The following is a 25,883-nucleotide window of genomic DNA, read 5'->3' as shown; positions in this document are numbered from 1 at the left end:
CAAGAAGGAATGATGACCACCATCAAGACGAGGGGGCTGGGGGCTTCTAGGAGCCGCGCGCAATCGCCGGCATCTTGGGCGGCGCGCAGGCCCCAGTCTCGCGTGTAGCTTCAAACAGTTCGCTCGTGAGGTGAATGCAGTCCTCCCCAAGCTCGAGGCCACGCGCCGGCTCAGGTGGTCCCAGTGCGCCATCACCGTCAGCTCGGCAGATCAGCTCAAATGCGTAGCCACCGCTGGCGCCCTCCTGATGCTTTCTTCACCAGTCATCAGCAACGTGTAAGTAACCAAGACCCTCATCGACGGCGGCGCAGGGCTCAATGTCCTGTCCGTTCACACGTTCGACAACCTCCAAGTGCCATATGAGCAGCTTCAGCCTACCAAGCCTTTCTCGGGAGTGACCGACGGTTCCACCACACCGATAGGGTAGGTCCGCCTCCCTGTGACCTTTAGGGAATGCAAGAACTACCGCACCGAGCTCATTGACTTCGACGCCGCATACATCCATCTACCATACAACGCCATGCTCGGATATCCAGCCCTGGCCAAGTTCATGGCGGTGACACACCATGGTTATAATGTCCTCAAGATGCCAGGGAGCGGCGGAATCGTCACGGTCCCGTGCGAAGAGACGGATGCGGTGTGCTCCCTCGAACGCGCCTTTCAAGCTACCGCGATCGACGACCCCGCCATCAAGAGTGAGGATCATCCCGAGATCATTCCCAAGAAGAAGGAGCTGCTGCGCCGTGACGGACCCCAGGAGGGTGCCGTCGCGGCTGCAACCTCGTCAGGATCAGCGCTCGCTCTAGGGGCGCCTCCCTCCGTTGCATAGGAAGGCGCACCCAGCGCCCTCCTCGGGCAGGGCTCAGGGGTTCTCTTCTAGAGGGCCTCAGACCTTGCCAACATCGCGAGGAAGGCGCTCGGGCACCACTTGGATGCGTGCTTCGTGGCATGTTTCCCTCAGGAGAACACAGGGCAAGGACCGCCCACCGCTTAGGAGTTCATCACCAAGATCACTCGGGAACTATAAGACGCAAGGGCCGTGTGGGGCGACCGCCGCTCACGAGGCGCAGCTCCCCATCTAGGTGAGGATGTCGGGCTGCGCATATGCGTCGACGTACCAGGGCTCAACAGGTCCGCATCTCAGGAGCTTTTCTGGCCTTCGCGTGTGGGCCGTTGCGAGGGTCCACCACACAGCTACGTTCACATGCCCTTCGGCTTGCCGAGCATGTCGTCAGCCTATAAGCGCAACCTGTAGCGTATCCTGGCGTCTCAAGAGGCCAGGCACCACGCCGTCGTGGCAGAGATGGAGATGGTCCTCAGGGAACCACCTGAGCCCCCAGAGCCTCCCGAGGCTCAGGGACCCGGTGGCTCGTGAGGAACAACCCCTTCGCCGTGTGCCTTCCGCTGCACTAACTCTCCTTCGTCAACAGAACCAGGTGATATTTTCCAATTACATTTAGCTGGGAGCGCCCCTCAGGCTACATTATTCCTAGGCCGCGTAGGTTCGTCCCTGCGGCATGTATCTCTTTTGCCTATGCTTTTAGTTTACCCTATTGGGGGCGCCCCTCGGGTTGCACCATCCCCCAACAGCTCGGGCCTAACCCGTGGCATGTATCTTTATGCATTTACCCAAGCTGATTTGCCTTCCATGCTCGATCTGCCCTATTACCACTTGCCACGGGTCCGCCACTCTACCATGCAATTCGCTTGCGCGTTAACAGGGGGGTTCCCGAGCATCGCGACTTAGGATCTCTCACTAGCTCTCCAGCCCTCACCCCCTGGCCTTGACCACGGCATCGCGACCTGGCATACCAGCGGCGTCTGAGCTCGCTCGCGAGCCGGGACCTGAGGATGTAGAGCGCTTGCACCTAACCATCTCACAGGAACGCATAACTATCAAGGATTCAAGACCAGGCACAACCCACCTAGAGGTAGGGCCTCGTGAGTGTCGCGCTGGCTCATGAGTGCCCAGATACACCTCGCAGCCCTGCCGTGCAAGCCACGTGTCAGGGAGGGGCTGTACACGCCCCGAGGCTCCTCCCGGAGGGGCCCCCCTCCCATGCACAAGTGGAAGCACCATGCTCCGCGCTGGCTGTCGACACTACCGAGGAGCGGCTATGCTCGTGCACAAGCGGAAGCAATATGCTCTGCGCTGGTGATAAACAACTGAGGGTGACTCCACGGTCGTACCAACCTCAGGGAGCCCCAGAGCTCAGCGTCCGGCCTCACCGCAATGCCTCCCCTTGGGAGAGCCGCACGGGGGGGATGGACACGAGGGCTGCGCTCGAGTCACGACCAAGCGTACGCCACCCAACTAGGCCTCCTGGGCCAGGGGGTTGTGCTTAGGCCATGCCCAAGCGCAAGCCGCTCAAACAGGTCTCCTAGACCTGGTCGTCGCATGCCCCTCCCGAGGCCTCGGCGAGGGCAGGTATGGAAATTGTTTGCGTGTCAAGGGGGACTCCTGAGCATCGCGACTCAGGAGCCTAACTGATCATGTAGCCCCTCACCCCTTGGTTCGTCCTGGTCTCTGGTCGGCCCAATGGCAGTTGAGGTATGCGCGGGGCCGGGCTCTGCTGACGTAGAACATTAATCTATCCTCGCGAACTCTTCCTGTAAGCTGTTTGCGCGTCAAGGGGGACTCCTGAGCATCGCGACTCAGGAGCCTAACTGGTCACGTAGCCCCTCACTCCTTGGTCCGTCCTGGTCTCCGGTCGGCCCAACGGTGGTTGAGGTATGCGCGGGGCCGGGCTCTGCCGATGCAGAACACAAAGCGGATAGGAAGAAAATTGCAAAATCTCGAAGCAAATATTACAAAGCATATTGTCCTCGCAATACCAAATGAAAGTTTAACGCCTCCACGAGGCCTAATGCATATTACAAGAACAAAACGGGAGAGTAGTCGCAGGTCACCCCTGGACACCGCCATCGCCTGCAGAAGGATCCTCGGGTAACGTTGCCTGCACCTGCACCACCAGCCGCAGGATCGGCGGCATCGCCAGACAAGGGTGCGGAGGCAAAGCCGTGGAACCTCTTCAGCAGGGCTTCCACCTGACCATGCACGGCTGCGGCGGCGGCTGCGCAGTGATCATCAGCCACAGGCTCCAGCAGCTCGTCAAGACAAGCGCTGGGGGCGCGAAGGTGCAGATGGTTGAAGACACGAGTCAATGCAGCTGAAGACAGGACGCGAGCTTCTGCCTCTGCCATAGGACTGATGCCATCCACGACTTCCTCGACCGCTTTCACCAAGAAAGGAAGCAGCAGGGCGGGGCCATCCTCATCGGTGGTCAGCGGCCTCTCCAAACCGTGCTCATAGAGCGTCTTTAGTACCATGCGAGACCTCTCCTCGAGGTCGGGAAAGGCCACATGGTCTTCGGCCAGAACCCGTGCCTTGGCATCAAGATCGGCCTCCCTCGCCTTCACCTCCCGATCCAGCTCATCCAGCCGGCTGCGTTTGGTGGCCCGCGTCTTCCCCAACTCCCCCAGCTCAGCATCATGGTTCTTGGCGGCGTCCTCCCGGGCCTTCATCTTCTCCTCCTGCACCTGGAGGCCTCGTGCTTCTTCGGTGTGCCTGTCGCGCAGGCTCTTCAGCTCGTCCTCCAGCTCTCTGCAGTGGTCGCGGGCGGCCTTAGCGTCCTTCAGTGTCGCCTCACGGTCGGCTGCAGCATTGGCAGCGCTCTACTTCTCCTTCTCAAAACACGCCACGGCCTGGCTCAGTGTCGCGTGAATTGCCGCACCAGAGTGAAGCCAGCCAGAGGACAGCTCCAGGCGCCCGGCCACTAGGCGTGGGTCCTCGCTCAGGAGATCTGCCTGCAACTGGGTCATCTCCGAAAGAGCACGCTCAAGGACAGCAGCAGAGGGAGAAGAACCTGGGAATGGAGGCGCGACAGAAGGAGGAGGCGACGCCATCACCAAGTCCTGGGAGACTGCGGGTTCCGGAGCAGTACGACTTCCTCAGCCGGACCAGACGCCGGCACCTCCGGGGCCGGCGGGGCCATGTGGGTTGACTCCTCCCGGTGATGCCCCTCTTGGCCTCGCAAAGACGACCGGGCTGGGGAGGCACGAGTGCTCGCGTCTCCTTTCTCGGCAGAAGGGGGCGGCCGCCGTATCCCCCTTCCTCATCTTCGCTGAAGACTCCAACCTGATCGACCAGGCGAATGTCAGAAAACAACAGGAACAAGATGAAGCTCGAAGCACTTACTGATCCACTACGAGATAGTCCACCCTCCGCTTGGTGAACTTGAAGCCTGAAAGCGTCGGGGCCTGAGAAGTGGGTGCACGGGCTCCGGCGGCAGAAGGCACTATGGCAGAAGGGCCGGAGCCGGCTCCAAGGGGTACCACGTTGGAGGCAGCATCGTGGGAGACCATCGACGATCTGCCCCTCATTGGGATAAGGGGCAGCTCCCTCACCTCCTGGCGGGCGACGACCTTGGCATCGTCTGGTAGGGCGCGGAGGATGTCGGACTTGCTCAAGTGGGAATTCTCCCCCGTTCCCTCAGGGATCTCCTCTGAGCCCTCCTCCTCGCGGGACTCGTCAGTAGACACCTCCACCGGCTTCGGCGTTGCGGAGGCCCCAGCGAGCACCGGTGCCACCAGCCCACACGCATCAAAGGTCAGCCAAGAAGCAACGAATTGCTTCCAGTCCTTGCGATGGAACAAGGGAAGAAAGGCGCTCGGTGGGTACTCTTGGTTGTCCCCAACCAAGAGGCGCAGAACCGCAGTCAGCTCGTCATCAGGCAAGACCATCGGGCTCAGGCGAATCTTGTCTGCTTCATCTCAAAGCTTCCACAAGGGGCGCGTGCGCTCCTGGAGTGGAGCAACGTGCAGCGTCAAGAATTCCCTCAGGAGCATAACCCCAGTCACCTTGGCCGCCTTCGCATTGCCTGGCTTCAAATCAGTTTGCATCTGCTCCAGCACTGGCAACGCCCGCTTATCAGTAAGCTCCGCACGGGGCCACCCCTTGTCAGACTGGGCGCCTCCGTCGGCAGTGCCAGGCGCAGGTGGGCGCACTTAGCGTCTATCATGACCCATTTGGCCCGAATGTTGTCGGCTCTCTTCCCGGTGCTCGAGATTGAGTTGGCCTTGCCGGATCCGACGAAGTTGGCGCACCCGGAGACATGTCCATCGCTGACGCGAAGGAAGAAGAAGTGGCATAGAAGCGCCACGGACGGCATTACGCCCAGGTACGCCTTGCAATAGTAGGTGAAGATGGACAGGAGAAGGATAGAGTTGGGATGGAGGTGCAACGCCTGCAACCCATAGTGGTCGAGGACCTCTTAAAAGAAATCAGAGAAGGGGGGAACCAACCCGTCGGTGATGCTTCTCGAGAAGAAAGGGAAGAAGGTGCTTCCCTCAGGCTCCGACACGTCGGAGGCAAGCCGAAGCTCTGTCTTCCCCCTCTTGTTGCTCGCCCCCGCCGTCAGCAAGCGCGTGGCGGCAAGGTTCTTCTCCGTGACGTTGGGCGCATCGAGGGCTGGCTCGAACCAGGCCGGCACCGAGGAGGACTTAACCTTGCGCGGCGCCATTGGTCGCCGATGCGGAGCAAAGTTGAAGCGGATCTGGAAGTTCCAGCAGCAAGAAGCGAGAAAGGGGATCTGGAGCAAGGCAAGGAAGAAGCAATGAAGACAAGTGATGTCCACACTAGCCTTTTTGACAAGTCGGGCAGTTGCCAAGGCGGCGTGGGGAAGCGGGCACGCCCACGACCAATCAACTGCCATGCGTCAACCGATGCCGCAGTCTTTTGGGGCCCGCGGCGCTCCGCACTTGATCCTTTGGCTTCGCCTCAAAGCCAAGCCCGAGCGCGCCTTGGACCCGGGGACTACTGTCGGTGTTTTGGGAATGGGGGTCTCCAGACTTGCCTGCCTGCGGCCCATGGTGTGGCTGTGCTGGCAGGTCTGTACGGCCCATCGTCATCAACAAGGCATTCAAGACTCTCGCGAGGGGCCAAGCCCCACGAGGCGGATGACACAAGACCTCCTCAGGAGCGGCCTCACTGGGCTCCCTCACGAGGAGCAGAGATATCAAGGCGGGGCGAACCTCGCGAGGCTCACATGACATGAGCCATGACGATCGACACCAGGAGGGCGCCAGCGCGCGCAACGTCCTTGTTTCCTCTTTGATTCCAAGGGAGAAAGCACATGCGTGGAGCACCGAGGCATCAGGCAAATGTTTCCATATTGATGCAATGAGACCAAGGCTAGAAGGACGGCAGGACGGGGGTCACTATGGAGCCCAGGACGGCGTCACCACCAGAACCTTTGGCAGGCGAAGACCACCTTTTGTCAGGATAGCTTGTACTAGTTGTCCCCTTTCAAATTGGCCGCCATTGTTTGCTCCCTTCCCGCTTGATATTTGGGGAAAGGACCAGGGCCTATATAAGTAGAACTAGCCACCACCGTAGGAGAAGGACAGACATCTCACCCTGACCCTTAGCCACACCAAGCACAAGAACACCTCAACCTCAGGAGTTTTTCTTCCCCTTGTACTGTTCTTCATCAGCCCAAGAGGCAATCCAACACCACCACACTGGAGTAGGGTATTACACCACAGCGGTGGCCCAAACCAGTATAAACCTTGGGTCTTTGTGTTGCAAGTGCGTCGAGTTTGTCCGCGAGACCTTAGCGATCTAGGGTGTAGATCGGTAGGAGGGAAAGAACTTCGCGCGCACCCCAGAGTTCGAACCTCAAGGGTCTGCCGGAACCCGTGATCCGACACCTGGCTCCAGTCGTCGTGGCTTGCATCACAGAAACCTCGCGAGGTCTCCCTTGCCTTGATCTCTCCGCCCCTCGCGAGCCAGCATGGTGAAGCTGCCCCGAGGGGGTCTTGTGTCATTCGCCTCGTGAGGCTTGGCCCCTCGTGAGGGTCTTGAGTGTTTGCTAGTGAAGATGGGTCGTACGGGGCCGCTAGTGAAGCCATGCCGCGGGCCGCAGGAAGGCAAGTCAGGGGACCCCCGTTCCCACAATGATGACATAGTGCGATATGGCGATAAAATGATCTAATTTGCTAGTCATCGATCCCATGGCGCCGCTCATCGTTAGCGTTATTCTATTCGTTCCTTGCAGAGAACATGACACATGCGGCAAAACACCCAAAGCAAAAGAAGAAACACAGTAGGAAAAGAAGAAGGAAGATTACCCCCCCCCCAAAAGAAGGAAGACGCTGACACAAGTCTGGGGCGTTGCTCTCTACTTCATGAAGAGTTGACCGCTGAGTCCTAACTGCATCTTCACCGCCTCCACAACCTTCTTCTCCTCGCTTGTCTCCTCCACCATCTTCTTCATTTTGTCCATGATGCGGGATTTCTTGACGCGTGCGTTCATCGTCTCCTCCATGGCTGCATTACGTACCTTGACAGCAGCCAGGTACTAGATGCGGAGCTTTGCCAACTCTTCCTTCTGTTCCATCACGAGGGCCTGCAGCATCTTCACTGAGGAACTACTCTTCTAATGTAGCTTCTTCCAGCCGGCGTTCTCCTCCTTTAGCACGACGAGCTTGTGGCGGAGCTTCGCCTTGTCCTCCTGAAGTTGCAGGATTTTGCCAGTCGCCTTTTTACCCGAGGCAATGCTCTCCTTCAGTAGCATCACCAAGCCGGTGGTCAACTCCTCCTGCTTATTGAACTCCGCGGGCATGTCATCGAGGCTCACCCTTAGTAGCTCTATGAAACTATCGATGAACTCCTTCTGCTTATTGAGCTGATCGGGCATGTCGTCGAGGGATAACGACTCCAGCAACGCCAGCTCGGAATGTTTGCCTCCGTAGGTAGGGTGCTCCTGGGAGCCCTCGCCTACCCCTGAGAGATCTTTTGAGCCCACCACGAGGCGGCGATCCCTCTTTTTTTCCGCAGCCTTGGTCACGCTCCCTTTTTACTTGTAGATCTCGACCTAGTGCTCTCCACACCGGCCATGGCAACGAAGGACGACCAAGAAAGACTTGTCAGGAGGAAAGGTAGAGTAATTTTCGGCTAGGTGATTCCCCTTTTGATAACCTAGTAGTACTAGTACTAAAACCTGCATAGTGGGAACAAGTTCAGGTTTGATAGGTGTGAACAGGTTTGCACTTTATTATAGCATGGTAGTGGTACTACCACTCCCTCCTTTCTAGTTTATAGGGATCAAATATGACATATCATCAACCAAGGCATTTTGCGAGTGGAGGAATGTGTCTCGTACTTTACAAAACTACCCAAATTAAACTCATGCATTAATTTGGATTAATTGCAGTGCATGCATGCTTGGCCACTAGATGAGTGGAAACATTACATGCATTGGTGTGTTCCTTTTTAATTCTTGCATGAAAAGATTTAATCCGCCTCCGAAGCTAAAAATGAGATGGAGATGAGGCCTTTAAGTGGAAAAAACAAAAAGTTGAAATAAGCCCTATATACCAAAAGGAGGGAGTAGTACTTTGGAATGTGATGGGAACAAACTAAAGATTTATTGATGGTTTTGGTTTCGAAGTGCGAACTGGCTCCTGATGAATTTCCTTGAACAAAAATTTCAAGTACTGCTCAAATGCGGTTGCACATGTTAGTGATGTACCTAGTCGTACATGTCAGACCAAGCTGATGCATTTCCCTTCGGTGAGATGCGGGTCCGACCGGCCATCTGCTGGTGCGACCGACCATCAAGTATTACACGATGGAGACTTGTGGGTATCGGGTGATTGTCAGGACCAAGCATTCAAAAACTCATGATAAATCAATTACCATCTTTTAACAAATGACCAAGTATTTTCACACAAATACAATACATATAGATGGACTGATTGTCACGTTGCAAACCGCCATGGTGTTGCAAGTTCACTGAATCAGCAACCGAGTAGGTCACTACATCACTGGTGGGGAAGGAGGGCAGCTCACCTCGCCTACGATGCATGCCCAACGGTGCCGCCGCAGCTGGTCCCGCGATTTGTCTTCTCCGACCACCCATTTGAACAGTTGCACCGGTTGCTCATGCCATTCTGAAGGCATGCACTTTCTTTCCTCCGCAGTCGACTCTGTGAATATGATCTCTGCCATTAGCCCCAGCTCTAAATTAACACGACACTGCCAGTTGATGACATCCCTCAGCATCTCTCACCTAAAATCGACTTGCGCCTCCTCCTTGTGCTTCGCTAGGCGCAACTCCGTCGAACTTGTCTCCAATCGACGTGACGCTTCCTCCGACGCCATGGCATGTGCTCCGACGCCACCGATCTCTAATTTTAGAGCAATGGATCCCCTATAAAACACATGTGGGTTTTCCTCAAAGGCGGCAGTGTAGCGGGGCATAGCGAGAGGGTAGCCCGTGGGATCCTGGGATCAAAGGGATTATACATGGCAGGATCCGGTGGGTGAGGCAGGGTGGCGAGCGTAGGCGCTGGGAGTGCCCTACGAGGCTAGGATAAAGATAGTACTACTCCACTCCATCCGTATTTAAATACAAAGGCTAGGAAAAAATTGATCATGCTGCCTGCGTCCTGGTTTATTGGCCCCCTTTTTATTTTGTGCCAATTTTTACCAAAAACTTATTTAAGAAGATGTTAATGCATGTCACCAGAAATTATATCATTGGAATCACACTCGAACATAGTTTTTTATGAGATTACTTTTTATGATATGCATAAATGTTGTCTTACTTAAAATTATGGTCAAAAATTGGCAAAAAATACGAAGGAGACCAATGAAAGTAGCAACCCATAATTTAACTACTCGCATGCACGTAGTGGAGTAGTAATGTCATTCTCAACTACTTCCTCCCTAATGTCCACTCAATTTGCATGTGTTGTATTAATTGACCATCAATGAAGTGAACGACTTTACACGCATCAAATTATTACATGGGGTGGATCTTCGTACAGAAATGCGTCCCACTATGTACCCGCGCGTGTGTGCGAGTGAACGAGTGCGTGCGTGCACATCTTCACTTTGTACACATACTGCCAGTGTGAGTGAGAGAGGACAAGTACATTCTTCTAGAACAAACAACCCGTCACTATGATCAATCCACACAAGGTGGTCGCGACAATGCCTCCACATGTGCCACATGGCTTCAAGCATGCCCCCACATCATTTTAATCATAATATATTAATTTAAAAAGGGAGAGACACTGTGTAGCATGCTATTGGAATTCTAATTTACGTATTTTGCACTTACTGAAAGTACTAGTAAGGTACATGTGCATTGCACGCATGAGATTTGGCAACCAAATTATGAATAAATACCACACTACAACATGTAAGATTTGAGTCATATATGCATGATGTAGACATTCATTTAATTCTTATAGTTCATCTCATTAAAAATCAATTAGTTTTTACAAAAAAGTTAAGCTATTTTATGATTCATGGAATTGTGCGTTGTAAAGCATAAAGTAAAAACAAATAATGGCAATTCAACTAGAAAAAAAATTTGGGCAATTATGATACGGAAGATTCTAGAACAAAGGAGAAGTACTTGTGTTTTGAGGTTTTTGCATTATGCTTAAGTTAAGCCATGAAGTCTTCTAGATTGTACATGTGGCAAAATATGGTGGAATGAGATTGTATCCAATGGCCAATAGTGCTCAGATTTGCAATCTCTGCACCATCGGATTGGCTTTATCCAACGACCATCTTTCAAAGTTATTCTCACACTATATAGGGGTGTGTGTGTATGTATATATATAGCGAGAGAGAGAGGGAGGTATAGGTATATCCGAGTCGCACATCATCTAAAGCCTTTCTACACACTCATTTTTTGTACAAATGTGCTCCATCGTGTTCCCGCGTGTTTGTATGTGGTAACGAGTGCATGTGTGCACCTCTTCTCTTTCGCACACGTAGTCTGTGTGTGTGAGAGATAATAAGATATGGTGAGGGAATACGTGTTAATGCAATTTGTGTGAAGGAGAGGCATATATACATACATGTATGTGCATGGGGCCGGGGTAATATATGAGAAGGGAGGGGAGGGGTCGACCGTGCGAGATATTGATAGAGACAGATAGAGGGAAGTTCTCTATGATAGTACAAGCACTGGGATATGGGGGTGGAAGATGGTGCGAGGGGCCAAGTGGAGGGAGACCGTGAAGGAGTGCACAAGTGCGAGATCGATATTTAAAGAGAGGGGGAGAGAATGTGTGCGGTTGCGCGCAGTGGTGTAGCCGTGAAAATTAAATGATCTAGGGGGCCAAGCATTGCCAATCCTTTATGGGGAGGGCCAATTCATGAACTTAAACAATTTTACCAGCAATTGATCTACTGGTCTCATTCATATTAGCCTCAATATATAGTGATGTTAGGTGGGCCAGGGCCCTTGCTGCCCCCTGTCTTCGCCACTGTGCGCGCGTCTGAGTGATGAAGCGGAAGGCATGGATGATGAGAGGGGGACAATGGATAGATAATTTGGGTGTATTAGCTATGTAGTCCTATATAGAGAGAGGTAGATTGATCGATGTGTACGTGGGAAAGAGGGTGACACCTGACTAGATCGGTTTGTGTGGAAAACTGGGAAAGACCTAGCTTTATATATATACACACATAGAGTAACATAGATCATTGCGCATGCATGTGAGAGATAAAGAATGCCCGAAGTGATGAAGATGGGGAGGTGTGTGTGTGTGTGTGCATGCATGGGAGACCGACATGAAGAAAAAGATTGCATGTGTGTGATGGATAATGACGAGTGGTAGTGTGTGTGCATGCATGCACGAGAGAAAGTTCGTGGTACAACTATAAAGAGCAAACAACTGTGTCGGTGTAAAAGACTAGGTGAGGTCATAATCAATGTAAAGTTGAATTCAAATATTTGAATAAGAGATCATGATGTTTGAAACCCATGCATGCATGAATATAACTGAGATATGCATGGCGTGGTTTGGAAATGAGCATGCTATACTGTATACACATTGAACAAGGCCAAACTGATTCGAATTTGAGATGTCAATGGCAAGCATCGTTTGGCCACATTGCATCCTTGCATGGACACACTATTCAAATTGGAGATGATGGGTGGCTTTTGCATCACATATCTATACCCACATACAATGTGCGAATAAATTTGAAAGATGGTCATTGGATGAAGCCAATCCGATGGTGTAGAGATGGCAAATCCGAGCACTATTGGTCGTTGGATATCATCTACATTCCACCATATTTTGCCACATGTACAATCTAGAAAACTCCATGGTTGAACTTAAGCATAATGCACAAACCTCAAAACACAAGCACTTCTCCTTTGTTCTAGAATCTTCCGTATCATAATTTCCCCAATTTTTTCTCGATTAATTGACATTATTTTATTTTACTTGATGCCTTACAATGAACAATTCCATGAATCTTAAAATAGATTAGCTTTTTAAAAAAACTAATTGATTTTGAATGAGATGCACTATAAGAAATAAACGAACATCTACCATGCATATATGACTCGAAGCATACATGTTGTAATGTAGTATTTATTCATAATTTAGTCGCCAAAAATCATGTGCGCAATGCACGTGTAACTTACTAGTCTAAATGGGGGGTGTTATGCATGTTAAACACATTGTACATAATATCATACATGGTTTAGATTCCAAACATCTAGCTAGAGCGTACATGTACTATGATTTGAATTCAACATAAAATGGATACATATATTTGAGTTCGAGATTGTATGTGCATGTAATTCATATTTATATGGGAATTTACTACTCCTATATTCATGCTATGTGTTGTGAAGATAATATTTAGATGGTTGTATGACTAACCCGACTACAATCCCATTCAAACAGGGAAAATGTACTCAAATTTAGTCCATATGCTAGAAAACATGAATTGTTTTTTTATTGTCGAGGAAAGTGCAAATTGATTTGGTACTGTACACGTTAAGCTTGTTGTCACGATTTTTTTATTATTTTGTTGTTGTATTTGGATGCATTTCTAGTAATATAGTAAAATGGGACATGGCTCTCTCTAGTGGGGGTTCAATTGTCATTCTTTTTTGTACACGTTAAGCTTGTCCTCCCGGACTTTAAAGCCGTGCCTTGCTATGCCGAAATTTCAAGCTAGAATCTCTGTCTATCGAGCTGCGAAACTCCCGCCTCATCAACCCATGCCTTGTTACCCCAAAATTTTAAGATATCTCTTTGTCTAGTTGTGCTCCGAAAATTCCCTCCATCTCAACCCGTGCCTTGCTATCCCAAAATTGCAACACATGTGAAAACTGCCACTTCTGCGAAATCCCGACACGCGAAATTGCTGTGATACCCCTGAACTGAAAGAACCGCCTAGCTCATATCGGTAGGGGTACTTTCGTAACATACCCCACATTTCGGACAAGCGTGTCCCTAAGCCATGGTTCCCCCTCCCATCCCCTTCGTCCTCCCCCATTTGTACACCGAGGCCGCGAAAACCCGCGAAGCCCCACACCCTCCTCCGTCCGCCAGCCAACCGGAGCCTCTTCCCCGATAATGTCGGCCACAGCAACACCTCGACGTCCCTCATCCACCACACCAGATGAGGATCTGTCGTTGATCTCATCCTCCCGCCAGTTCAGCCACCCTGTCTGCCACCTCCAAGGAGCTGCCCGAACATTCGCGTCATCTTTTGTGCCACCTCCATTCGCACAACACCGTCTTCAGCTGCACCACCGGAAGAGCAACACTATCATCGATTCGCCGGATGAAGCTGAGGCCTAATCGGCACCACCAAAGAGGTTCTACAGTAATCATTGCATTTTCTTGTTGATTCGATCTACTGGTGCTGCTGGCACTCGGTCTCGAGCCTACATGGCATGGCTCCATCTACGGCGGCATCGCCGGCCACTTCCTCCACAATGTCGCTCCCTCGGCGGTGTAGTCCACACCAGTAGGATATATTGCTGCTTTGGCTCTTGCTCGTGCTGCTGCTCTAGTCTTGCTCTCGGTTCCCTTCCTCGTATGCTCTTGCTCTTGCTTGCACTACTGCTCTTATCTTGCTCGCGCTCCTGCTGCATGAGCAACGGATCCTGCTCTCGCTCGAGCCCCTAGAGCTGCTACCTGAGATGCTGCTACACAACCAGTTGCCCCGGCTCTCACACGCGCTGCTACTCTGGGTGTTGCTGCTACTACTTCTTTTCTGCTACTAGTGCATTCAGTTTCGACAATAAAATTCAGTTTCGACAGCAAAGTTTAGTTTTGGCAGTAAAATTCAGTTTCGACAGTTAAGTTCAGAGATGAGCGGTTGATGTATTTTACATCTAGCACTTTGTGGTTATGTATTTTACATCATCTATTGGAGATGCTATTAGAATTCCATTCAGGTTAACGTTGTCTCTCTTGTACTGCTTCAGCCTCGCCGTCGTACAACTCACCGAAGCTGCTCCAACGACGAAACCCTCCATCACAATGGAGCAGTATCCTCGACTCCATTTCCAGACGCCTAAGATATTCTTCCCCTCCTCCGACAACAACATCAGCCGGAGCATCCTCACCGACCAACCCAATCATGATGAGATCGACATGACTTTGCCAAAGAGGTTGTATACTTGTTGCATCGCTTTTTTACTCTACATGTTAAATCTATTGTCCACTGATCACACATAGTAACGTGAAATAGGATTAGTTTTTCCTACTATATGACAAGCATTGAGATACCAGGAAACTTAGCTATCCATGATGGACTCTCTCGAACGCCATCATTATTAATTTCTGTGTGTTTAAGCAGTGCATTTGTAGATGGGCTTGGGAGTTGAGCTAGTAGGGAAGTGGTCTGGGTCCAAAGTTGTAGAAGTAGCACAAAAACATTTTTTGAGTGTAGGCTTTTCCCTATTCAAGCCTGCCTACTAGAATCGCCAGTGCTTGAAATGAAAAGTGAAAGAAAAACATGGGAATTGAAAGTTTCCTATGGTACTACTATTCATGCATTTGGTTCAAAGGAACAGAGCAAAGGAAAACTGTAGGATTTATTCCTTGTGGCCTCCTATGGTTCGTAGGAATATTGTAGGAATTGCAAAGGATAGGAATTTTGTAGGAAAAATTCCTTTGGATCCCTTTGGTTTGTAGGAATGGATTCCTATTCCTATGTAGGATTGGAACCAATACTTCACAATTCAAAGGAATAAAACATTGTCCTAGACTCAATGGAAAAATTCCTATACTATGCATCAAATGACATATGTTTATCTATAGGATTTGAAATGCATGTCATCTCACTCCCTATGATTTTCCTATTCCTATACTATTCCTATCCTATTAACCAAAGGAGGCCTGAGTGTCTCCTTGAAAGAAAAACCATAGGAATTTTAATCTCCACTTGTCCTCCTTTTTGAATTCCTATTCATGAAGCACAAGACTAAGAGATAGTATCATAATAGCATTATAACCGTACTTTTTCTTGTGGTTTGACTTAATCTCACCATGCTTCTTTCCATTCCTGTGATCTTCCAATTCTTGTGAACCAAGCACCCAGATTGGCAGAAATCCTGTGTTTTAAAATTCTCTATTTTGCACGTGCATTCCTATCCTATTCATGTGTATTTCCTATCCCCTACAGAATTACTTCTATTACAGGTATGTGTCAGGGATAACCTTGTGTGGTTTGTCATGCTCCTGTTGTGATGTAGTCCACCCTAGCTCAGCTGCTCCAATGACGGAAAGGTTCACCACAGCAGGGATCCGCCCTCCAGACTGTCTTTCGCCGCCTCAGATATTCTTCCCCACTGCCGACAGCCTCGACAACTGCATTACCATCATCAACTGTGCAGATGACCTTGAGGACTACACAGGTCCGTAAGAGAGTTCGCACTCTTTCGTGTCTTCTTACGTTATGCATCGGCTAATATGATGACATGCTACTTTATCGTCCTATTCAGAGACTAGACTCCGAGTCGGGTCCAAACTAATGCTCAAACTTGAGTTTTTAAATGGTTGTGGGGTACATATTGGGGCAGCAATCAATACTATCTATCTACTATCTGGTTAATCTTAGGTGTCTACTACGAGTTTCATGTTGGGTGGAAACAAACATTAAAAGAGCCATTATCTGTATTTCTAACCAAAGCTATTATCTGCATGTTATCATTGGTTTTGGGTCTATCCACAGTTTGCTACCATCACTCTAGATTTGTGCATGCACTTCTTATATAATCTCACTATGTTTTATTCATATGCATGTCAGTTATTGTACACAATGGTACTGAACATGTAGAGCAAAAGAGACAAGCCTTGCGTGGCAATAAAATTTCATGTAGACGTCACTCCATGGTGGGCGCAAAAGAAACCCCCTCCCCCCATTCAAGACTGCAATCAAGAGGAAGATAACTTCTCAGAGGGGGATTCAGAGGGAGCAAACCACTCTTATTTACCCCCTGAGGTCTTTTGCTCTAACTTGAAATGCCGATGTTGGTCATATCATGCATACGGTGCCTTGAATTGCTTACTTTATACATAAAATATGTCATCTGCTTAGTTTAGAAATGCATTGTGTGAATGCCATCTGTTTAATTTCTATATCATATATGTGAATCATGCAGTGCCATCTTGTTTAGCCAAGCATCATATATGTGAATTTTGCAATGCCATCCTAGTTAGCTAGTCATATTATATGTGAATTATATCATGCCATCTTTTTTATTATGTATTAAATTTGTCAAAAAATTTAGTACATTCAATTACTTTTCCTGGGCATCAGCCATTCGACATGGTCATGGAAAAATCTGGAGCGAAAACAAGGTCTTCAGAGTAGACAATGCTATTTGACAAAGCGCATGTCTTACCGGTTACGGATAGCTCCTTAGAGGAGGATTCAGAGATAGATGACCAGTCCTATCCCCCCCCCGAGGTGCATGCTCTAACTTAGCAGGATCATATTGCTCATATCGTGCATATGGTGTCTTGCATTGGCATGTCATTTGCTTAGTTTAGACATGCTTTGTCTGAACGCTACCTATTTAGTGTCTAATTGCCATATATGTGAACTTTTCAATGCCATCTTGTTGCAAGACATAATATATGTGAATTATGCAATGCTATCTTGTTACAAAGCATTATGTATGTGTTTAGACAAGCATCATCTATGTGAATTATATCATGCCATCCTTTTTTTGTATTACCTATTCCATTTGTTGACAATGTTTGTATATTCAACTGATCTTCCAATGCATCAGCTATGCGAATTGGTGATGGGAAAATCTGGAGTGAAAACAAGGTCTTCATAGCAGACAATGCTACCTACCGAAGCAGATATCTTCCGGGTTACAGATAGCTCCTCAGAGGAGGATTCAAAGATAGATGACCAGTCCTATTTTCCTCCTGAGGTGTATGCTCAAACTTGGCAGGGTTATATTACTCATATCATGCATATGTTGTCTTGTAATTCTTAGTTTTTACATCATATATACAATATTGAATGCCATCTGCTTAATTGACACATCATATACGCGATTGCCCTTTGCTCACTTGCTAAGTATATAAATCATTTATTTGAATTATGTCATGCCATGATGTTTACATAGACAACATGTATCTGAATTATGGCATGCCAATCCATTTGCTAAAGACATAATATACTTATATCATCTCATCCTGTTTACATAGTCATCGTATTTTGAATTATGTCAATCTATCCGCAAATTATATCATGCCATCATGTTTCCATCGACAGCATGCTTGTGAATTATGCCATGCCAACCACTTTAACAGACACATCGTATAGTTATATCATGTCATCCTGTTTACATAGTCATCATATTTTGAAGTATGTCATTCTATCCTGTTTAGTTATCCATCATATATGTGAAATTGTGTCATGATATCCTGTTTAATTAGCCATCATATATGTGAAATTATATCATGCTATCCTGTTTGGTTAGACAACATAAATGTGCATTATTTCATGCCATGTTTTCTTCCCTACTATCCATTGCACATGTCTACCATACAATGTTTTTACATTCAATTAATTTTCTTGTTTATCAGCCATCTGAATTGGAGGGGGTGATGGTAGTATTTATGGGAGTAAAAACACGGTCTTCAGAAAAGATCGTGCTACCCGTCGATGCAGATAGAACCACGGTTGTTGTTGGGGATATTACCACCGGGCATAAACCGACTAGGAGAGGCCGGATTATCCCCATGATGGTTGCTTTATTCAAAGGCCCATGAAGACAAGGATGGTGGCACTTTAGGAAGGCCCAAGGCCCAAAGGCAGGTTAAGGCATGTAGACATAAACCGGCATGAATATGTAACTTCTATTGTAAGTTAGAAGGAATAGAGACCGAGCCAGACACGTTTATGATCCGGCCTCGGGACTCTGTAAACCGGCGGGAGTCAACATATGTATATAAAGGGACGGCCCGGCGGCGGTTTAGGGACAATACACAACAACAACTCGAGAGCCAGGCAAAGCGGATTCGCTCCCTGGTCATAAAAACCCCAGCAATTCCATCACAACTAGATGTAGGCTTTTACCTTCATTGTAAGGGGCCGAAGTAGTATAAAACTCTCGTGTCCCTTGTCCAGTTTAACCCCTTTAAGCTAACCCGTAGCGATGGCTCCACGACTAAGTCCTTTCACGAGGACATCTGCTGTGACAAAACCACGAAACTTGGCGCCCACCCTGGGGCTCTCGCACGATGGTTTCGAGTTCTTGAAGGGTAGCTTCGATGGACTTAAGGGGTACACTGTGGGCCGGATGACTAAGAGTCATCGCGGCAAGCTCTACATCGACGACGCAGGATGGGGTCCCGAGGCCGGTTCAATTGAATAAGGGTTCCGGGTCCCCTTTGGTGGAATTCACGTCTTCATCGGCAAGATCGACGAACCGGGCCCTGAGCCGGACATATGCACCAACACCATGGAGACGGCTCAGCGTGCAAGCTCTGCCCCGGTTCAGCCTGCCGTAAAGCATGTCTTCGTAGATGTCATCCATGGAGCGGAATATGAGGATGGATCGGCATCTGGTGGCGAAACCGTTGTCTGCTCCGATGATGAGTCTTCAACCGGAGAGACCGAGTCGCTATACCAGTTACAGGATGGCCGGATTAGTGGAGGTTTCGATGGCAACAGTATTCCGGACCCCCTTGGTCTGCCAAACCGGGTCGCGGTCTTCATGGCTGGTACACAGCCAGCACAGCCCTCTTCTACAGCTGCGGCAATGATCTCCGGTTCAGCCACAGCAACGCCAGCAGGGGCAGGGGGCTCTGCGCCATCTCTGGCTCAGATTTGGTCCGATTTATTCGACGCCTTAGCAACGTTGCTGGCAGCGGTGGTAGATGCGGCAAACCGGGATCAGCACAACGCGGAGATTCCAAAGGTGAAGGATCAGATCGCTCAGGCTAAGGCGGACCTGGTAGTAGAAAATGCTAGGATGGCTACAGAATGGGCCGAGTTAGAGGCTCAAGCCTACCGGCTTAGGTTGGATCAGAGTGCCTCAGATGATGTCATGAGGAGGAGATACCGGTCGCACCTCCCGCCAGATTATGAGCCAAGAAACCTCTTCAACACGCCAGGAGCGGGAACCAGTAACCAGCCAGTGATAAACCGGATGGAGACACCGGTAATAGGAGCGCCGGTCAGCCGCGCATGATGGACCCGCCTCGTCAGAACAACATTTTGTCACAGCACGTTCCGACGCCCCCGGGGCATTACTCCAACCTGTTGGATAACATAGTAGTCGCCGCTTCACGACTGGCAACCCTCCCAATCGAGGGCGAGTCACCGATGGCGATTGAGACACGACGGGCCAGAGAGCTCCTTCAGACAGCTTTAACCCGGCAGCAGCCTTATTCGCATAGTCGCGAGAGGATTCACTCCACCCCCTGCCTGAGTCGGAGCTACAGTAGGCACATTGATGAACTGGCCGTGTCAAGTAGTGCACATCACCGTAACTCACCGCGAGGGCATAACCCAGCGGGTGGTGGTGCTAATGCGCAGGATGTGGTTGATCATGGTCGTGCAAGTCGAGAAGCTGAGTTAGCAGCACAGCACGCGGCTCGTCAGTTTACTCTGGTTCGTCCTACCGCTTCAGTGGAGCCAGGTGTGGTCTTCAGTTCTTTAGGGGTGCCGTGTCTCACCCCCACTTTGCGTAACATGCGACTACCCAAGGATTTTAAAGGCCCTCGTTAGGTGCCCAATTACACTGTCGATTTACCTCCTGAGTCATGGGTTGAGAGTTATGAGATGGCGATGGAGATGCTGGATGTGGATGAAGTAGTGTGTGCTAAGTACTTCACCATGATGTTGGAGGGGACATCTCGTACATGGTTAAAGAGCTTACCGACTAACTCCGTCGGGTCATGGGCTGAATTAAAAAACCGGTTTTCCAGAAATTTAAGGATACGTGTAAGCAGCCTATGTCGATTGTGGACCTGGCCGCTTGTGTTCAAGAGGACAGGGAGTCTACAACCCATTGGGTGAAGCGAGTCTCAGCTATTCAGCATTCGTCAGACCGCATCAATGCGGATACAGCAGTTTTGACGTTGGAAGGCAATTGCCGGTTTATGCCATTAAAACTGAAGTTGGGAAGGCTCAAATGTCACTGCAATGACATGTCAACCCTTATGGCTGCTTTGGTGAAATATGCCGATTTAGATAGTACCAAAGACCCTGAGTCTGAGGATGACAAGCTGGGGAAGGGGAAAAAGAACGACAATACCAAGGGGCAGCAGCATAATTCGGTAGGTCATGAGAACAATGGTAAGCGCAAGGCAGACAATAGCTTGGACTTTGTGGCTAACAATAATGCATAGGATAACGGTCAGCGTCGCAAGGGTAAACCGCCCCAACGGGGTGGAGGGTCAGGTCCCAATCTTGAACGCCTGCTAAATCAGCCTTGCCCAAAACACGGATCGAAGGAGAGGCCAACTTCGCATCTTTGGAAGGATTGCTTCATTATGCGGGAGTTCAAAAATTCCAATCTATTTCAATATGACAATGGCCTGCCCAGCGGTTCAGGAGGTGGTTTTCATGGGCAGGGTTATGGAGGTAACAGCTCCGGTTCAGGGCTCCAGGGCAATCAAACCGGACATGGTAATCAAGGCAATCAGGGTAATCAGGGATGGTATAACCATCAGGGGAATCAGCAGCAGCAACAATTGGGTTATCAGAGTAATCCGAAGCAGTTGAATAGTGGGCAGTATCATGTCTTCACCACTAGCTTGTGTAAACGCGATCAGAAGCTTCATAAAAGGGCCGTGAACTCTGTTGAACTGGCGGTGCCTCAGTATCTGCGCTGGTCTGAACAACCCATTTTATGGAGTCGAGAGGATCGCCCACCCTGGGTTGATAATCCAGGTCATCTGGCCTTAGTGGTGGCACCTCAAGTTGGGGGGTATAAGTTCACCAAGGTGCTTATGGATGGGGGAAGCATTATCATCCTTTACTATGATACCTTCCGCCATATGGAACTGACAGATAAGAGTCTTAAACCGTCGAACACTGTCTTTCATGGTGTGGTGCCTGGTAAATCAGCGTATCGAGTGGGCAAGATAGCCCTAGAGGTGGCTTTTGGAGATTATCATGATTTAAGGTCAGAAACGTTGACTTTTGAGGTGGTGAAAATGAAGAGTCTGTATCATGCCCTGTTCAGACGACCGGCTTATGCCCAGTTCATGGCGAGGCCGTGTTATGTTTATCTACAGCTTAAGATGCCGGGTCATAAGGGGACCATCACAGTACATGGGAGCAGGAAGATTGCTTTGGAATGTGAAGAGGGTGATGCGGCTTATGCCGAGTCGGTTTGTGCCACAGAGGAGCTGAAGTTTTATAAGGACAACGTTGATCCGACAGACACGACTTCTATGAAGAAACCAACTACGGAGCATGATCCGGCGTTGAAGTTTAAATCAGCTATGGACACTAAGATGGTTGATTTTGTTCCTGGCGATTCATCCAAGCAGTTCAGCATCAACGCTAACCTGGATCCCAAATAGGAAAGTGCGGTCATCGAGTTCATCTGTGAGAACCGGGATATCTTTGCATGGAAGCCTTCTGACATGCCAGGTGTGCCGAGGGAACTCGCTAAGCACACACTTAATATAGATCCTAAGTTTAAACCGGTCAGGCAGTTTCTCCGCCGCTTCAACGAAGAAAGGCGTAAGGCTATTGGTGAGGAGGTAGCTTGGCTCTTGGTCGCAGGGTTTATCGTGGAGGTCTTTCACCCGGAGTGGCTGGCTAATCCGGTGCTGGTTCTTAAGAGAAACGGCACTTGGCATATGTGTGTGTGGACTACACACACTTGAACAAGGCTTGTCGAGCTGATCCCTTTGCCCTCCCTCGTATTGATCAGATTATTGATGCTACGACGGGTTGTGACCGTCTGTGTTTTCTGGATGCTTATTCTGGTTGTCATCAGATCAAAATGGCAGTTAAGGACCAGGAGAAGACAACTTTTATAACTCCCTTTGGAGCCTTCTGCTATGTATCTATGCCCTTTGGGCTCAAGAGTGCCCAGGTGACTTATCAGCGTTGTGTTCAGAATTGTCTTCATAAGCAGATTGCGCGCAATGTTCATGCATATGTGGATGACATTGTGGTGAAATCTAGGAAGGAGGAAACATTGATAGATGACTTGAAGGAAACCTTTAATAACCTCCGGGTTTATAAGATGATGCTTAATCCGGCCAAATGTGTCTTTGGTGTTTCGGCAGGCAAGCTCTTGGGTTCTCTGGTGTCTAACAGGGGCATTGAGGCTAATCCAGAGAAGATCACGGCTATCACCTCCATGGCTAAACCGGCATGTATCAATGATGTTCAGCATCTGGCAAGCCGGATTGCGGCTTTGAGCCGGTTTATCAGTCGTCTTGGGGAGAAGGCTTTCCCTTTATATCAGATGCTAAAGAAAACGGATGACTTTGTCTAGAGCGACGCGACTGATAAAGCGTTTGAGGATTTGAAAAGACAGTTAGTTGAACCGCTTGTCCTTGCGGCTCTGGTCGATAAAGAGCCTTTATTGCTATATGTGGCTGCTAATGCTCGGGCTGTTAGTGTGGCTATTGTTATGGAGCGCAAGGAGGCTGGAAAGGAGTATCTGGTTCAATGGCCGGTTTATTATATCAGTGAGGTGCTTATCGAATCAAAGCAGAGGTATCCACATTGGCAGAAGCTGGTGTACGGGGTTTTTATGGCAAGCCGGAAGCTCAAGCGTTATTTTCAGGGTCATCCCGTCACAGTGGTTAGTTCAGCCCCTCTGGGAGATATCATTCAAAACAGAGAAGCAACTGGCCGGATTGCCAAGTGGGCTATTGAGCTTGGACCTCACGGGATAAAATATACGCCTTGCACAGCAATCAAATCCCAAGCACTTGTGGACTTCATCAATGATTGGACAGAGTTGCAAGCACCGGAGGAAAAGCCAGATAACACATATTGGACCGTTCACTTTGATGGGTCTATACAGTTGGAGTGCTCGGGGGCTGGAGTCATATTAACTTCCCCACGAGGTGACAAGTTTTGTTATGTTCTCCGCTTAATGTTCCCTTGCACTAACAATGCAGCTGAGTATGAGGCCTTACTCCACGGTCTTCAGATGGCTAAGGAGATGAACTTAAGCCGGGTTAAGTGCTTCAGTGACTCGGACCTGGTGGCTCAGCAGGTATCTGGCACATGGGATTCTAAGGATCCGCTCATGGCTGCATATTGACGAGAGGTGGACATAGTGGCTGGTCATTTTAAGGGTTATCAAGTTAACCATATAGACCGGCTAAAGAATAAAGCGGCAGATGCTTTAAGTCGTCTAGGCTCTCAGTGTAAACCGGTGCCACCTAATGTCTTCCTCGACGTACTTCATAATCTGTCGGTCAAGATACCCACAGAGGAGGAGTTGGCTATTCCTGACCCGGAGGCCCGGTTGGTGGCGTCTTTGCATGTTATACTGGATTGGACAGTCCCGTACCTGGCTTACATGAACCTGGGCGAGTTTCCGGATGATGAAACCTTGGCCTGGCAGATAATCTGGCGACCCAAGTCAATGACCATTCTCAACGGGGAGCTACATCATTACAGCATCACAGGAGCAATTTAGCGTTGTGTGTCTCCTCAAGAGGGTTGTGAGATTTTGCGAGAAATTCACGAAGGAGATTGTGGTCACCATGCCGGTTCAAAATCCTTGGTGGCTAAGGCTTTTCGCCACGACATCTATTAGTTAATGGCTCATGCTGATGCCGAGGATTTAGTAAAGAGATGTGACGGTTGTCAAAAGTTTGCACGCCGCGCGCATGTTCCGGCTCAGGAATTAAGAATGATTCCAATCACTTGGCCATTTGCAACTTGGGCTCTAGATATGGTTGGACCTTTTAAGAGGTCCAAGGATAAGAAGACCCACCTTTTGGTGGTAGTTGATAAATTTACCAAGTGGGTAGAGGCAGAACTAGTCAGAAAGTCTGATGCGGCCACGGCGGTTCAATTAATCAAAAAGGTGATATTCCGGTTTGGCTTCCCACACAACATTATAACTAATAATGGTACTAATCTATCCAAGGGCGCTATGGAGGAATTTTGTCAACGAGAGCACATCCGGCTTGATGTGTGATCAGTGGCTCACCATCAATCTAATGGTCAAGCGGAAACGGCAAATCAAGAGATCTTGAGAGGAATCAAACTCCGGCTTATGGTTCCTTTAAAGCGGATGCCGGGTTGTTGGGTGGAGGAGTTACCTTCCGTATTATGGAGTATCAACACCACACCAAACAGATCTACTTGTTACACGTCTTTCTTCATAGTTTACAGAGCAGAGGCGGTTCTCCCTAGTGACATATGTCATGACTCGCCCCGTGTGGTGGCTTACGTTGAAGCTGAAAATGAGAAGGCACGTCGGGACTCACTGGACCTGTTAGAGGAGGAGCGTGATCTCGCAGCGGTGTGGTCGGCGATTTATCAACAAGATCTCCGACGTTATCACAGCCGCCGGGTTAAGACCAGAACTTTTCAAGAGGGCAATCTGGTGCTCAGGCTCATCCAGGATCAGATTGATATGCACAAATTATCCCCACCTTGGGAAGGACCTTTTGTGGTCAGCAAAAAGCTGCACAACGGGTCATACTACCTTATCGATGTTCAGGAGCACAAAGACTCATGCAAATCGGAGGAAGAGACCCAGCGGCCATGGAATATAGCTCTTCTTCGGCCTTACTATACTTGAGCCACAGGCTCTTCTTATGTACATACTTATGACAATGTATATATTATATAATAAACCGGAGCCTCAGCTAAAGCGGGGTCTCTGTTCTTTTTTACATCATGTGTGGTTACATGGGGGCTTCTACTTGCAAAGCGGAGTTCTATTAACCCGGTCTATAAAACCACACAGATATAAAGGAAATCACTAGGGGGCTTGGTCGTGTTCGAACCATAGCTACACCTCTTGATCGGCTTAAGACCGGAAAGGGGAAATCACTAGGGGGCTTGGTTGTATTTACACCATAGCTACACGTCTTGATAGGCTTAAAGCCAAAAGGAAATTATGTGGAACCAAAGAGAGTTTGTTGCATAAAGCACAGCTCAAACATAGGTAACCACTGAGCATAGCTCAAATATTACTTGGGGGCTCCTTGCCTCTCAAAGAACAACAAGCTTGCACCCTTGTAATATGCTATCAAGCCAGGCTTGGAAGCCAGGTGTATTCACCTAAAACCCCGGGTTATCCTGCCTTTTTAAGTAAGCCACTCCGTCCAGGTAAACCTAGTATGACCCATCGAACGTTTGACAAGTCAATCTCATAGACCCTGAACTTGTCCAAGTTAAAACGGTGATTGGTTAAAGATTGAGGTCCATCTTAAAAGGCTTTGAAAAATGGTTTAACTCAGCAGCCTGGCAGCCCATGAAAAGCCTCGATTTAGGGCCTGGCAGCCCATGAACAGCCTTGCATATTTCTTTTGTATTTGATGTTTTAAACATCTTTTGATAAGGGATTTATGAATATTTTCTGATAAACCGGTGTTTATTACAACCCGGCATGGCTTTCAACGCTAAG

This window comes from Triticum urartu, chromosome 3, assembly GCF_003073215.2.
Source record: "Triticum urartu cultivar G1812 chromosome 3, Tu2.1, whole genome shotgun sequence".
In the NCBI taxonomy this organism is placed as follows: domain Eukaryota; kingdom Viridiplantae; phylum Streptophyta; class Magnoliopsida; order Poales; family Poaceae; genus Triticum; species Triticum urartu.
The sequence above is the reverse complement of the archived record's forward strand: the minus strand, read 5'-3'. Positions refer to the sequence as shown.